Raw genomic sequence first — 17100 nt, 5'->3', positions numbered from 1 at the left:
TGACATTGTGGTTTATTTTCCTTAATCCTGATGACAGTGTCATGGCTGTTATCATCCTCACCTTGCAGACATTGAAACAGAGTCTGGCTCTATCCTTTGATTTTGCCCAGTGCCACATAAGAGGTCAGTGTTGGTCTGCTGGTCTCCAGAACCTCTCCACACAGTGACCCTGATATCACTGAGTGCTCCCCACCAGATGTGGGCCTATTATTCCTACATGATTCCCAACAACTAAGATTCGATTCCTGCATCAAAGGTCCCTGTTTCTTTAGTTAGAAACGCCTTTGTTTCTGCAGTTTCAAAAAGAGGCAGAAGCCTGTGGTTCAGGAAATGTGAGCGGGAACAACCCGGGAACTATACTGTATTTTTCTTTCAAACTACTAAAGATTTTCTCCTTAGGAAAAGGCCCCCTGTGTATAATTAATGTACCAGCCCCATAGCACTTCTCCTCCACGGAGGGCCAGAAGGAGTTTGAGCTTTCATTATCTGAGAAGCAGCAAACACCAAACCAGAAGGTGGAACTCAGCTGAGCCTTTCTCCCATTCTGTTTTCTTTCTTGTGGCTTCTCTGTGGTCAGAATATTATGAAAGCCTCCCGGGGCCCAGAGTCTGTCAAGGATCTCATTTCTCTTCTGCGGCAGCTCACACATGCCTGCCTGTAACCACCCCTTCATGGGGACCTTTTCCTGCTGAGAGTCTTATAAATAACAGCTCAAGAAAGCTTGTGGGGTTGGAAATTCTTTACCCTTCTTTGGCTTTCTTGCCAATATTTTGGGGGTAAAAATGACTAGAGTTTTATTTTCTGTCAAAGCTTGTCAATATCAGCTGGGGTCCAAAGATATTTGAGGCAGGTTGGAAGGTGGTTTCTGGCAAGTGAAAATCAAATAGATGGTCTCAACTTTAAGTCCAGGTAAAATAGCCTCCCCCTGTCCCTGGCTCCTACCTCCCCGCCAGAAAATGAATCCCTGATAATTATATTACTTGATGTTTGTGCCAGCAATTAACTTCTCCTGGTCACCCTGAGTGCAAATGTAGGGAAGAGACACCTGGAGCTGATAGTAGCTTGACTTCTTTTTAAAAAAAAAAAAAAAGTCCCTCCCCATCCTTATCCACTAAAGGGTTATGTTCGTATGTTAAGAAGGAAATCAAAATTACTCATAGTTCCATTACACAGGTATGAACACTATCAATATTTTGCTAAGATTTCTCTCCACTGCACATATAGGACTTTTTTTTTTTTTTTTTTTTTACACAACTGAAATTATAAAGTTGACATTATGTCAACAGGAGGGCATCTGCATCTCTTTCATGGAGCCGAGAAAGGTTTGTTTGTTTCAGGAAATGAATCCTCATAGGATGAAGTCGGAATGATTATTTTGACATTTTAGGAAAAAGCAGAACACGCCTTGAAATGGGAGACTCCTGATCCATCTCCTCCCCAAACTCATCCCTCCCTCTTCTCGACAGCAACAACAGGTAGCAAAAGAATGCTTTGACTTAGAAGAAGTTATTAAGACTCATGGAAGACTTGGACCCACAGGAATCTGAAGAAGGGAGAGACAACATTAGCCAGAGAAATAAGGGCACATTGGTGATGGGAGATGGGATTAGGGTTTGCTGAGGAAGGGCCAAGAGAGTAACACAGGGAGAGGCAATAATAAGAAAAAGCCAGTATGGCGGAGATGGGGTTTCATTCACCCCTGTACACATCCCAGCTTGCTTGCAGCAAGGCAGGGTCATGGGACAAGGTGTGTTTAAAGAAGGTGGAAGTAACAAATTACTCTCAGAGTGAGGTAAAGAAGAGCTGGCATATGACTCTCCAGCTGCCTCTTCCTCTGCCATGGGGACGGAGGTGGCCTTGCATTACAAATGGCGCACCATGGATCCTTGAGAGACTTCATGGACTTTCTGTATAAGCGTATGAAACAAATGTGAGTTGTATTAAGCTATTGAGATTTGGGGGTGTTTGTCACTGCAGGTACAACCTATTCTGTCCTAACTATCTGGCCTTGCAGGTTTCCACAGCAGAAGCTGATGGTGCTAGAACTTTGCTTTCCTGATCCTGCTTGTGGCTTGGTGTGGGCAAAGTGCCTGTGTAGCACAGTTGGGATCCACTGTGGGGCTTCTGAAAATGGTTTTCCAGCCTTAGGAAAAGAGACAAGTGAGGCAACACTGCCTTTCTTCCTACCCCCTCTTTTTCTTTCTTTTTTTTTGGCCAGAGGTTGTCATGGGTGGATATGGTGCTGGGGACTGTGGCAGCCTCCTTGGAACCATGGGGAGAGTGACATCACTGACATTCTGAGGATGGCAGAGCAGAAAGATGGAAGGTATCTGGGTCTTCAATAATACCACAGAGCCAGTGAACTAACCGTGGAGCTTCCCTGCCATTTTGCTTTTTTTTTTTTTTTTTTTTTTTGCCTTTTTGCTTTTGATGGAATTAGGAACATCCTTTACATTTTTTAAAAAATATTTTATTTATTTATTCATGAGAGACACACAGAGAGAGACAGAGACATAGGCAGAAGCAGGCTCCCTGGGGGGAGCCTGATGTGGGACTCAATCCCAAGACCCTAGCATCATGCCCTGAGTTGAAGGAAGATGCTCAACCACTGAGCCACCCAGGCACTCCCATCCTTTTCATTTTAACCACTTTTAGTGGGTTCTTCCCCTACTTGCGGTCCTAATATCCTAGCCATCCTTCTAACGGTAAGTAGTACATTAATAATAAAATCATTAATATCACTTTCTCCTAATTACTGGGAACATAACTTTATAGTTTTGCCATTTGTGAAAAGCTGAACTCAGGAAATATATTTAGGGGCAGGGCTTATTCCCCAAAGATTCTTGTTTTATAAAAGGATTCATCCAGTAGGGTTATTTCAAGAAGCAGTAACCGGTGTGCATTTAAGTGATGAATTACAAAGCGCAGGCATTAGGAACCATCTGTAAATTGATTATCAACACCAGGTGAAGTTGAATGGGCCTAGCTCATCGTAAATGTTCGATAAAAGGCATCCATTAGTACCATTATGTTTATGTCAATGGGCTGCACTTTTTGAACCAAGATTCCATTGCAGATCTGCTGGCAGGAGGACATGGGTGCTGAATCTGGCTGGCTGGGCTTGGCTATGCTGCCGTGACACACGAGCCACCGAGCAATCTCACTGGCCCACAGCAGCATCAAGGTCTATTTCTCCCTCATCCTGTAAACCCATCTTGGGGATGCTGGGGCTCTGTTCATACCATCTACAGTTCAGAGGCTGGTGGAGCAGCCTCTGTCTAGAGCACCCCTAGTCTCATGGCAGAGGGAAGAGAGACACACACCATGAACCATGCGTTGGTCTTTAAAGCTGCTGCCGAAAGTGGCACATATCACTTCTGCCCACATTTCATTGGCCAAAGCAAGTTGATGTGGAAGGAGGGACACAATGAAAGAAAACCAGAGTTTGGTGACCAGAGGCACCGACCTGGAGCATTTGAGACCATAAATCAGCCCACTTACCCTAAGATGACGCCATTTTTCAGGTCATTGCTTGTGTTTGTGACATCTTATCACCTCTCTGTCCCTGAAGATCCATTCTCTTTTCTCTTACAATAAAAAGAATGCTCAGTTTCTAGCTGGACTGCAGGTTACATCCTTTCTTCCCCAGGCTCCCGTGGAGTTAGGTGTAGCTTGTATCAAACTCTTGGATCAATGGAAAGTGAGCCACTGTGATATATGATCCAGATCATTCCCTTAAAAGGAAGAGACAGATGCCCTCTCCTCTACCCTTGGCCATTTCCAAGTGTCTGAAATTTAGAACCGTGTTGGACCATCAGTGGACAAGGATGACACCCTAGGGATGACAAATCAGCAAGGTACAAGGAGTTCCAAGCCCCTCAAGTTCTGTGCCATTGAGACACCATACCAGCCTGGCTTTCTCCATAAGAGATAAATAGATTTTGGTTTATTTTTCGCCACTGTTATTTTGGGTTTGTATTTTAGCAGTCTTTACCCATTTCCTACCCAATACATTCCATTTTTGTAAAACTCAGCTGGCATTAAATAATAGCATGGAAAAAAGCAAGGTTATATTTAGTAATAAAGATGCCCAACTGTGATACTTCCCTGACGCCACCTGTGGGGATGCTCTTAAGACAGTGCACCTGCTCCTTAACTATGATACTCAGCCAAAGAGAGTGAGAAATGCCTCCTACTGTTAGATATGCCAACTTCTTGGAGTAAAGACTGTACCTCTTTAGCTCCATCTTTATCCACTTTGTCTTGCAGACATCCTTCCTGTAGAAATATTGTCCTGAATGGTGGACTGAAGAAGAAGAAATACAAGTGGACAGGTCTCCAAACCATACCTAAATCCTGCATCTCAACAACCAAGTCACAGAGTCTTTACTCTGCAGGAGCCAGTGGTTAAGTCAACAGTTCACCTAGGTTTCTGGCCTCTTTGTCAATGTTTCCTTGTGTGCTGGTATAATTTCTCCTATTTGCTAGTATTATTTCTGGTAGAAATGTCACACAGGTTTCACCTCATGTGTCAGCTCATATCTTGGTAGGGGCACCATGGGCACCATGTTGAAAAGGACTCTGTGTCAGATGTCTTAGGTGGGTTTTCTGAAACAGAACCTGAGATAGGGATTCCAAAGCTCTCGGTTCATTGAGGGAGGACTTTCCAGAGAAAGGGAGCAAAGGAGCCGCATGAAGATGTAGTCTCAGCTGCAGCCTAGCTTCAGTATGATGCCTTGAGGGCCTGGGCGCACAAATCACACCTTACAGCTGGTTCTGCCTTGAGGCAAGAGGGCTGGACTTCCCTAATCCCTTATTTGTCAGTTGTTGGTTGTAGGCTACCTTAGATGAGCCATGTCTCATTTTGTGGAGGGCAATTCTCTGGAGGTGAGGGCAGCTGTAAGCCTCTAGCAGGTGGCATTCATAGCAGCTGGGAGAAGGACAAGGATACTTGCCAATAAAGAGGATCTGGCTTGCACACCCCAGCATCTATTATTCTGCATTCCTGCTCAGAGAATGAATGTTGTGATCAATTGGCAATGTCTGCCATGGGCACGGGAGCCATCGCTGTAGAGAAGTGTGTAGAGGTCTCATGCTAGGAGAAGAGGGAGGGCTAAAATAGGTGCTGCTCCACATCAAACTACTACAGAGTTCAGTCAGGAAGGAAGTTATGTGGAAATCACAGCAAGTGATTTGTGTTACAGCCCAACCATTGCCTTATAAACTGAGATCTGGGACTACCTCTTTCCTGAGGACACAGAAGCAGAAAGTGATGGCAAGATCTGTAAGTTGCAAGCAACAGAATTCACCCCTGCTCACTTCACACATTAGGACTGTGGGAAAGAAATGGAAAGAACTTATGGAATTTAGGGCTAATTCCAGGGACCTCAGCAGCAGAACCATACAGATTGCTTCCCAGGGTGGTGCCATAACATTCAGCTCCAACTACTTTTGGTCTCTATGTTTCTGTCTTCTCCTTCTCCTCCTCCTCTTCCTCCTCCTCCTCCTCCTCCTCCTCCTCCTCCTCCTCCTTCTTCTTCTTCTTAAGATTTTATTTATTTATTTGATAGAGAAAGAGAGAGAGAAAGTACAAACAGAGGGAGCAGCAGGCAGAGGGAAAGGGAGAAGCAGATTCCCCATTGAGCAGGGAGCCCAATGCAGGACTCAATCCCAGGACCTTGGGATCATGAATCGAGCCAAAAGCAGATGCTTAACTGACTGAGCCACCCAGGAATCCCTTACCTAACCTTATTTTTAGCCTAATAACATTTATCTGTCCCAGGATCCTATCCAGGGCACTGTATTACATTTCATAGTGTAAATCCTTAGGATCCTTTACACTGTGAAATTTTCAGGCTTTCCTTGTTTTTTTTTTTATGACTTTGACACTTTTGAGGAATACTGGTCAAGTATTCTGTAGCACATCTTCTGCTTTGAGGCTCTTCAAATTTTGGCCCAGTTTGAGCCTAGCGTCTCCCTCCTTGGATCAACTGGCCATAGCCAGGGGCAAGGTGGAGACAGAGCAGCCCATGGGGGTGGGAGTGAAGGTGGAGGTAGGGGTGGAGGGAGATCTTTGTGAATTCCAGCCACCCAAGCTTTTGCCTATAACTGGTGATCTAATTAGGCTCCCCTTCCTGCAAAATTAGATGACCTGAATTATAACTCCCAGCAAGATGATTTACATGTGCCCCAAATAGTAAAATAAGAAGCAGCACAGAACTAATGGCCAAGGTCAAGCAATTATAGAGAAAAAAACTGAGTTTTTCTGAACAGAACCAAATATGTGGCTATTGCATACTTTATTTTCTGTGCCTAAACTTAAAAAAAGCCAGTATGCCTGAAATTCCTTCCCCATTGCTAGTCATTTTGATTACAGTGTCGCTGCACGCAGCAATTTTTGCCTGTAAACAAAATAGCAAATCCCCAAATGGTAGTTTCCTACAGATTACAAGATATAATTAATTTGTTATTTCTTTTGTTTCTCTCCTCCACCTCCACTCCGAAGATTATGGAACAATAGATGTCTGAGACCCTTGGTTAAAAGCAACTGAAGAAAATTCAGAAATCTGATTCATCTCTAAATAGGTCATTTGCACAGCAAACAACTGTAGTGCTCACTGAACTGAGCTGAACTCATTGAATTCACTGATTCTTGCCTTTATTTAGAAAACAAAGAATTTATCCAGGAAAGCAATTAAACTCTGGCCTCTTTAAAGACACCTGTTGCTCTTTGGCACACTGGGCTATTATTTGTTTGCATAAGATGTAAAGGTTAAGGGAGTTAAAAAAATTTTTTTTTAAGATTTTATTTATTTATGAGAGAGAGAGAGAGAGAAGCAGAGACATAGGCAGAGGGAGAAGCAGGCTCCATGCAGGGAACCCGACGTGGGACTTGATCCTGGGACTCCAGGATAATGCTCTGGACTGAAGGTGGTGCTAAACCTCTGAGCCACCAGGGCTGCCCCAAGGTTAAGGTTGCCTCTTTGTGGCTACATCACGTTGTCAAATAGAAATGGTCTTATTGTGTATGTCGAGCTGGGCAAGAAAGGTAGAACGATGATTTCCAAGTTCCTCATGATTCTTCTCATCTCTAACACCCTGAAGAGAAAGAGGGAGGAAGGGCAAATTTTTGAGGCCGCTGTTTTTCTGCCTGGCTTCTTTCACTTAGCATAATGTTTTCAAGGTCAATGCACATTGTAGTGTGTGTCAGGTGTCCCTTCCTTTTTACTGCCAAGTAATATTTCATAGCATTCACACACGATATTTTATTTATCCATTTATCCATTCATCCATTTATCCATTGATGGGTATTTGGGTTGCTTCTTTTCTTTTTTTTGACCATTATGACTAGACTGCTAGAAACATGTGTACACATTTTTAAGTGAATTTGATGTGTATTTCCATTGAATATGTATACCTAGGAGTTGATATATCAGAGGTCACATGGGACCTTATTTAAATAATATTGGGGCACCTGGGTAGCTCAGCGGTTGAGAGTCTGTCTTTGGCTCAGAACGTGATCCCAGGGTTCTGGGATCGAGTCCTGCATTGGGCTCCCCATGGAGCTTCCCTTTGCCTATGTCTCTGCCTCTCTCATGAATAAATAAATAAATAAAATATAAAAAATAATATAACGTGGCAACTCTAGGAATCAGATTCTTACCCCTTTCCAGAGTTTGTGTTGTTGTTTTAGTGGCTTTTCTGGATGAATCCTGTAAAGCCTGTGTTCTCTGTCATGGATGGCCATGAAGTCTCTGCTCATTTCACTTGGTGATGTGCTTCATGATGGGACAGAGGTTCCTTAAAAACCTAGCACCAATGAGTCTTTCCAACTTCATGGGGAGCTCTGTGTGTGTACTGAGGGGCAGACCTTCAACCCCAGAGAGGCAGTTTACAGCTTTTCTTTGGCCTTCACTTCCTGCTTGCACACAGCCTCAAGGTCAGTTGGAGGTGAGAGCTTATGGCCTTTGCAGCCTTTCCTGAGCATAACACAGTGCAGGGCATGCCTACCATCCTATGTATGTGTGTGGCTTTCTAGAAGCCCAGGAATATTTTTGGAGCTTTTCAAAAACCCCTGTGAATAACTCATTCTTTGGCTTTTTCTTTTTAGCTTCTTGGTTGTTGGTTGGCCTATTGTTTGGTGCATCATCAGTCTACCTTCTTCCACCATTTTGGCTGACACCTCCCTCCTACCCCCACTGCAGTGCATTTTTATGGTGATGGCATCACAAAGTCTTGGAATTTCATCTTTGAATGTTACTTTTTTTTTGTCATGGTCTAGATTTTGGTATTCTATCTGGCTTTTTGTTTACATGGAGTTTCAAATAATGGGAAAACCTACCATCAGAAAACCTTATATACTAAACTGTCTCTCCATTTCGGGTTCAGATATCAGATCACTGTAATCATGGAGCAAAATCATCACATGCCAGAGAGACAGAGGACTCATGGTTACTCCAAGTAAGTTGGGAGGCTTCCTCCAGAATCCTCTATAGGACAAAGGGCATGAGAAACAGGGCAGAGAAGAAAGACAGCAATTAATTTTATGTCCCAACAAAAGGGGACATTCAGCATGGTTTTGCTTTCCCCCTAGAGCTCCCTCTGAGATGGACACCAACTCCCCATAGGATCTCAGCGAGGGTAATATATCCTGCCCTACCTTGGCCTCATTTAAGTCCAAGCTAGTCCCTAGTAGACATTAGCGAAAGGCCCAACCCACTACCCACCTCACGCCTCTATCCCTTGCCTCTGGGCCTACCAGGCTCCTGTTGTCTGGGAAATCAGCCTTGCAGGGAAGCCACTATCTTTCCTGTTTAGGAACTGCTAGGGGAGAAGCTTTTCACAGCCAGGCCAGAGCCAGAGACGGCTCCTAAATGTTGCCCCACTATGCTGCCCCTGTAGGTGTTGGTGGAAGGATGATTCAGCTCAGATGAGGTAAGTGAGGGGGGAAGATGCCCCTTGGGGAGGGACAGCGGGCGAGCCTCAGCAGCAGCCTGCTGACCGCCCTGGCTGTGACCCTGATTTGCAATTTCTCCTTTGGAGGCTTTCAAATCACATTAGGCTCTGGCTGTTGCTGACTTGATGAGCTATGTCAGAACTGCCAAGAGCTCTTCTGCTTGGCCTCACCAGGTGGCCCAAACCCCTTGGGAGTCAATGTTTGCAGCCTCTAGGCATTGCTTGGCCTGCTTCCCTCCGCCAGACTGCCCCACCTGCCTTCCCAGCTGCCCTCCTGCTCCCACGCAGGCTCCCATGTGTTTCCCCCAGGCGTCCTGGACCAGCTATCAGACACGGGCCCGGCGTGTTCTCTGAGGTGGCTAGATCCTGTTCCACCAGTGGTCTCAGCCCTGGCTTCACATTTCAGTTATCTGGGGAACATTTAAAAATACCAAAGCTTAAATCCCACCCTGGGCCTATTAAATCAGAGCCTTGGGCAGAGGCCTGTGATTTTCAGACGAGGACCGTGAGATCATGAGCAGGGATGTGACTTCCCCACTTTGCACAGCTAGTGAGTGGCAGTGTGGAGACAGCTCTGGGCATCCCGACCCTCCACTCGGTGCTCTTGGCACTATGACTAACTAGCATTGTTATTATCTCTGTGTTATTTCTGTACCTGCATTTCCCCACCCAGACTCCTTGGACTCTCAAGACTTTTTTTTTTTTTTTTAATTTTTTTTTTTTTTAATTTTATTTATGATAGTCACAGAGAGAGAGAGAGAGAGAGAGAGAGAGAGAGGCAGAGACACAGGCAGAGGGAGAAGCAGGCTCCATGCACCGGGAGCCTGACGTGGGATTCGATCCCGGGTCTCCAGGATCGCGCCCTGGGCCAAAGGCAGGCGCCAAACCGCTGCGCCACCCAGGGATCCCGACTCTCAAGACTTTTATCCCTAGATATGGTAATGGAGGTTTATGTATTTCTATTGGGTGGTTTTTTTTTTTTTTTAAAGATTTTATTTATTTGAGAGAGAGACAGAACATGAGTGGGGGTGGCGAGAAGGGGTCAGAGGGAGAGGGAGAAGCAGGCTCCCCACTGAGCAGGGAGTCCAACTGGAGCTCAATCCCAAGACCCTGAGATCATGACCTGAGCTGAAGGCAGATGTTTAACCAACTTAACCCCCAGGCACCCAACTATTGGGTATTTTTGAAAGCTTAATGGAAATCATGCCTTAATTTGTGAGTAGAACACACAGGCTGCTACTTAGTAAATGTAAATCGTATGGAAGAAAAAAGCTTTTAAAACTCAAGAGCCAATAGCAGAAAATTAATAAAGGGGTCACTGGTCAACTTTTTATATGTAAAAATAGGTTGGGAAGTGTGGCACAAAACCGCCCTGACTACGACCCTTGTGACCTTGTCTAAATCCTAGTTGTCTCACCCTCCAGGGCTCTGGCCAGTGTATCTGGCATTGTCAGAAATGTCAATGGGCTGGATGCATCGGGCAATCTAGGTAAGGCCTAGTTGTTAAGATGTGGAGCTCTGAGCAAACCACCAGGGGAATCTAGAACATTCTCAAATGTCCCATCCCAGAGTGGAGGCTTCCAGGCTCTGAAGCTGGACCTGATAGCTATGCTTATCAGAGAATAAAAGTAGAGAAGTGTAGGGTCAAGGACATGGGCACTCAAGAGAGTGAGACAGTGAGGTCTTAAACGCAGTGAACCCTGCTGTTGAATGGCAGGTACTCACTGGAATGTTCTAAGAAACAGTGGAAAAAGTAATGAGGCGAGAACAGGAATACTTTTTGCCCATGCTCCCTGGGGTAGCCTGCATAATGGATGCCAAAGATGTCCATGTCCTAATCCCCAGAATCTGTGAAATATTGTGGACTATCCTGGGCCCAATTTAATTACAAGTGTCTTTCGAGGAAGGAGTCAGGAGGGTCAGAGTTGGAGAGGAGATGTGACCATAGAAGCACAGGCCAGAGGGGTGTGGCCACGTACCAAGGAATGCAGGCAGCCTCTTGAAGCTGGAAAATGCAAGGAATTGGATTTTCCTCTAGAGATTCCAGAAAGAACCAGTCCTGGTTTTAGCCCAGTGAGACTGATCTTGGACTTCTGACCTTTAGAATGTTAGAAGAATTCCAGATGACAGTCATAATGCCTTCTATAGATAAATGAGGGGTTTTCATAAGAGGCTCTTAATCATAAGAAACAAACTGGGGGTTGTAGGAGGGGGGAGGGTAAGGGGGTCGGGTAACTGGGTGATGGGCATCAAGGAGCACAGGTAATGTCATGAGCACTGGGTGTTATATAAGACTGATGAGGGGCACCTGGGTGGCTCGGTGGTTGAGCATCTGCTTTTGGCTCAGGGCATCCTGGGATCGAGTCCCACATTGGGCTCCAGGCAGGGAGCCTGCTTCTCCCCCTGCCTATGTCTCTGCCTCTCTCTCTCTGCGTCTCTCATGAATAATTAAATTAAAAATCTTAAAAAAAAAAATTTAAAAAGACAGTTGAGTCACTGACCTCTACCTCTGAAACCAAATAATACATTATATGCTAATTAATTGAATTTAAATCAAATAAAAAAATAACTGTGGGTTTTTTGTTGTTGTTGTTTAAAAAATTAATACTTGACTACGGTCCATGCTGGAAGCTGGGAAGCAACTCTTTCTCCTCTCCTGACTCTCAGCTTCCAGAGGCTTCTCCTCCTTAGAAGGAACTGCAGTTAACCGGTTCCTTGCAGACACTTGCAGAGTAATTCTGACAAGCAGGTACGTACACAAATGTACGCTGCGGACAAATAGTAGCATATTACACACAAGCTTGTGCCCTTCTCTTTTTCTACTTCATAGTATCATGGAGCTGATCCTGTGTCAGGGATTGATTGTAGGGGGCAGGGATTCTTGTTTGTAATGGCAATGCCAATTTTCTTTGTATGCATGTTATCATTTACACAACTGGGCATCTTGTGATAGACTTTTAGGTTGTGTCCAATTTCTTTCTAGTGCAAATGATGCTACGGCGGAGATCCTAGTGATACTGCACTTTATGTACGTGGGATGGCTCTCCCAAAGGGCATGTGCATTTCTTTATTTGGCTAGATATTGCCAAGCTGCCCACCTTCGAGATGGGAGTTCACACTCCCAGCAGCAGTGTTTGGAGGTGTGTGCCCCCAGCCTCTGGTGACACAGCATGTCATCTGACTTGATGTTCTCTAACAACTTGACAGATGGGGACTGGGAGACCTTGGCAACTCTGGGAACAGAGTCTCGAGAAGAACTTGAGGCACCGGTGCCCCAAGCCTGGGAGCCTCCTGCCCAGTGTCCCCAGCACCTGCACGCCTACCTAGGTCGGGGGGCCTCTGGATGCAGGCCAGCACCCTGTCTTCCGCCACTGGGCTTTCAGACCTCCTGGAGAAGTGGGTGTGAGAGCCTGACTTCTCCAGTTTTTTCTTGGACAGCATCCTTCATGGCTTGATAAAAGTTAGGGCCTTGCAGCTGAGAAGCAAAGTCCAGGGCATTCAGGGACAGGACAGCGGCAGTGAGCTGCTGTGTAATCCTGCAAACACCGGAATATTAGAAGAACGAAGGCATGACTGCATTTTCAGGACACATTAAAGCCACATCTTCTGATTGCTCTGCATTTGACACTTATCAAGCCTCTCCTACTAATCTGAATAACAACTTTATGTAAGGGAAAGTCATCCAGCTACTCAGACAAAAAACTCACCGGGTCGCCTTGATGTTAGCCTTCTCTCTCCGACTTGCCTCACTTCTGTCTTTCCCCCAGCAGGTTTATTTCATGAGTACTGTAATCACCCCATACTCACCCTCTGGTTAAAAGGCACTATTAATTTTAGACCTCCTTTCTTGCCAAAGATCTCTTATTTACCAATTAGTTCTCTAAATGAATCTGTTGTGCTGAAATCAGAGTGTGTATGGGGGCACAGAGTGCAGCTGCGGAGTCTCTTTGTGGATATGGAGATAGTGAGGGGCCAGCAGAGGAGGAAAAGGAGTCTCTGGTCCTATGGATACTTAGTCCCTGAAAGCATAAAGTTATTCCATCAATGCAGATGGGGATGAAATCATGTAGTTTGGGCTATTCTCTTTGTACATAGTATTTTAGATCTTTCTTTCCTTCTCTCTCTCTCTCTCTGGCTGTTGTGGCCTGGATTATTATAAAGTCCACCAGAAAAATGCCTGGCCAAATGGTCAGACATAGGATCAGAAAACTCACAAAGAGAAGTTTCAAATCCCCCATCTAACATACACCCCCCTCCTTAGGCTTCCATCATGGGTTGGTTGCCTGCTAGGAGGTCCCTAAAAGCAAAGCTCAAAGATGGCAGGGGGGCTGCGGAGCGTACCTATCTTCCAGACACCTTGCAGACAGGGTCAGGGCGAGGTGGTAGTCATGTCTAAGAACAGATCCTGTTGTTAGGAGTTGGCCTCTGAGGTGTCAGTGAAGGAATACAGCTGGCAGGGGGTGCATTTAATTTCCTGATGGAAATTGATACAGAGGAAGAAGAGTGAGGTGCGATTTACTGAAATAGTCATACATCTACTCCTTCATTTCTCCACTTAAAAATCCTGCCCATTGGTTGGCTTGTGTGGGCTGCTGAGTGGCTGGACAGCAGGTTGCAGGGGGAATTTAAATATATTTGAAGGAATAACGGTCGATCTACTTTGAATGTCTCTAAGGAGAATGAGTGGGTCATATTGTTTGCCTTCTCCCCGACCATGGAATTGTTAACACCCTGATTTATCAGAGACAGCATTTCTGCTCCTCAAACTTCATTCCAAGTGGACAATGAAATTAGTTTTGAGGAGACCTTTGTGTTCATGACAGCCTAGTGTCACCATTCAATGTACGGAACGAGGAGGGAGCAGGGCACATTAAAATACATCAATCCCATCCAATCAACACTGTCAACCCAAAGCCCTTCTTGGCTTGGTGTTAAAAATGCATGAGCACGTGGTGAGGCCATGCACAAAATAAATATAAATGGTAAATAAAGAAGAGTTCATCTCTAGGTCTCCAAGTGTGAGCATCAAAACAACACCAAGATTCTTCTCTTCTTGTCTCCTGATTATTTTTGTCTCCAGATTGTGGAAGCTATTTAGAAATAATTTCCAATATTGGTGACATGTAAGGATAATTATAATAGTATTACCACTAATAATACCAGTGAATATCATGGTGCTTATTGCTTATTACAAGCTAGGACTTTTAAGAAAGACTTTTACATATAAAAACTCACTTCTCACTGAAATTCTAAGAGCTGGGTAGTATTACTGTTCTAATTATAAGGTTTAAGAGGCTGAGGCATGGATAAGTTAAGTGACCTGCCTAAGATCACAGTGCTAAGAAGTGGGTGCGAGAGCCTCCCAGCAGAGCCTTCAGAGCCACCCAAATTTCAACCGCAAAGTCTGAGACTTTGCAGAGAACCCATCTGGGGAAGTGTCACTGCCTGGATGTCTCCCAAAGCTGGAGAGGTAGGGGAAGCAGAATTTGGTTAGGAGTCAGCAGCACCTCCCCCGTTCTAGGCCTTGGGCATATTATGCAACTTCTCTGGGTTTTGATTTCTTTACCTGAACAATGGTGGATGATATTTCTTACACCAAGGAAAATGGAGAAAATGGAATATAGTAATTTGGGCATATGAGAGCCCTGTGCTAACTCTAGAATCCTAGGCAAGACGTTGGAGCTAAGACCACCCCCTGCTCTTCTGGGACTCTATTAATTATGCAAGTGAGCCTGTGTGTTTGAGGAAGAAAGATCTCAAAGGTCCATTTAACCTGTCAAAATCACAAGACTAAATAAACTTTGGCAAACTGTCCCTAAAATGCTTTAACATACGCTCAGCTTTTTTGTGTGAGCAGCTCCCATCCGTCTCTAGGAGCCCATCCAGTTTTAACATGCTTTGATTCTATTTTTTTTTCAGAGTTTATTATTATCAAGAGGATTCCATGAAAGGCAAGTAACTCTTAAAGCCACACTGTATCAAATGAATTTTCCTTTTGATGGGCTGCCTTGCATACATAAAACGACTCCTTCCAGACGGACAACTTTGCTTCTAAGCACCTAAGTTTTTGCCTAAGAAAAGAATCTAACAGCTGTGCCATTTCCAACCACTTTAAACAAGGGAAGGTTGCCCATTGCTTGGCGCTGTCCCCCTGCATTGGGAGGGATGCCTGGTGATGAGAAATGTGAGCACATGGTTCAGCCTACAGAATGAACACATGATGTCGTTATAATTTACACACCACCTACTGTCAACAAAATTGAGAGGTGATTTAGGATGATCTACACACTTATCCTGTGTTGTCAACGAGGAACTGGAAGGTCAAATCTCATTGGTGGTTCTTAGACTTTCGAGGGTCGTGGAATTTTTGAGAATCTGATATAGACTAAGACCTCAAGATAAATGCACGGGTGCATGGTCTACATGTCTACAGAAAGGGCTGTGTGCAATTTCAGGAGCCCCCAGATTAAGAATCACAGACACAGAGAGAGAGGAAAATATACTAAAACCTTGACTAATGTGTCTTCTTCATTTAATTCTTCAATTTAGTACTGGACTTTAAGGCACATGCAAGACTGTCTACAGTTTGCGAGACCCAGTGCCAAATGAAGATCCAGGGGCTTCCTGTCAAAAAAACTATTAAGGATTTTGAGACAGCAACAGCAGAGCACCAAGTGTGGGATCCTTCTGGGATAGGGTAGTACCCCTGTGAAGCTGGCCCCAGGCACATGAGGTGGGGAAGAGTCACAGAGGGCTTTTTTGGTCTGTCCTTGAAACTATAGCCTTGTAAAATGTAAGATCCTGCATTGAGAAATGTTTGGTAAACTTGGTATTATACTTTTCTTTTAAACTTTAATGTGGTCTTCATATTTATTGTGGATGAAAAAAATCCAAGAAGAGCCAATCTGTTTCCCCACTTATGCCAACGCTGAACGGTTAGCAAGAGATCCAGCAGCAAGTTCCACAGCAGACAGCTGGGGGCAGATTAGCAGCAAACACGGTATTTGGCAGCATGTGGTTCTACTGGGCCAGCTGCCCTGGGGTATCTGAGATGTGTCACCTTTCAAGTCTGATGCTTATAAAATGTGACCCCTTTAACAGTTTTATATTTATCAGGGTACCACATACACACGCTGTAAAAAAAAAAATTCACACTTCCCAACAATTTCTTTGAAAAAAAAAAAAAGCTATCCCTTAACCCACTACTCTTTACTTTCCATCCTCCTTTCCAGGACTGACTTTCTGCTCTAGTTGTTTCTTGTGGCATTTACCATCATTTTTCTGGATAAGATGCTTGTCTGCAATTTTTTGGATTTATCAGTTTTTGTCATCATCTATTGACTTCTGGAAGGAGAAATTTGCTTTTGGTAGAGGCTTGATATTTTTTGAAGATTCCACGTATTTTGGTCATTTCCTGCATTCCCAAGATAGAAGCCATAAAAATCGCATTCTCAGCCTCCCTGACAGCTGGGTGTGCAGCGATGTAATTTGGACGTCATCAATCAGATGCACCTGCTCGAAGTTTGATTCTGAAGTGAGCACGTGGAGAAAGAGGCATGCAGAGGAAGGCGTATTCTGGTGCCCATGGAGGTATAGGTCTGGCTTTGGGGAGGCCAAAAGGTCAGAGGCTCTGACACATGGTCCAGGGTGTCGTGGCATGATGTGCTGGCTGCAGCTTGGGTGCCGGGCACTGGCAACAGAGGGGCATCCACGAGTGCAGCCTGTAGTATGTCAGACATTGCTCCCAGAGGTTCTGGACTGCACCTGCTATACATCCTCTAAAAACCTCATTTCCTGCTTTAATGAGCCAGAATAGAACCTGTTGTTTACACCTAGGAGCCTTGACTTACACATTCTGTGGATGAAATGGCTCTGTGATGCTGCTTCCCATCTCTCATTAGGTTCCCGTCATTATTTTTGGTTATATCAGTCTCCCATGTTTACATTATTAGGACCTTGTAAATATTGTTTACTGCTGAGCCAATTTGTATATTATGTGCAATAAGATGTTAAACAGGGACACTCCCCCCCACTCTTTTGCTCAATTAAGGCTGCATCTCCAAGACAACAGATCGTAATGATTCCCACTTTCCAAAGTGAGGAATGGGGTCACCTAAGCAGGACTTGCAGTAGAGAATCGAGTAA

The 17100-nt window shown here is 44.6% G+C and overlaps 1 long non-coding RNA gene across 1 annotated transcript; it reads right to left on the bottom strand.

Annotated features, from left to right (window-relative positions):
• Positions 1-6855: 6855 nt before the first annotated feature.
• Positions 6856-11044, bottom strand: LOC119867018. The gene is made up of 3 exons (XR_005381996.1): positions 10935-11044; positions 8342-8489; positions 6856-7098 (listed from the first exon to the last, which is right to left on the bottom strand). It is a non-coding gene; the product is annotated as an uncharacterized LOC119867018 (long non-coding RNA).
• Between the last annotated feature and the right edge of the window lie 6056 nt (positions 11045-17100).

This window comes from Canis lupus, chromosome 31 (assembly GCF_011100685.1).
Source record: "Canis lupus familiaris isolate Mischka breed German Shepherd chromosome 31, alternate assembly UU_Cfam_GSD_1.0, whole genome shotgun sequence".
Taxonomy (NCBI): Eukaryota; Metazoa; Chordata; class Mammalia; order Carnivora; family Canidae; genus Canis; species Canis lupus.
The sequence above is the reverse complement of the archived record's forward strand: the minus strand, read 5'-3'. Positions and strand labels throughout refer to the sequence as shown.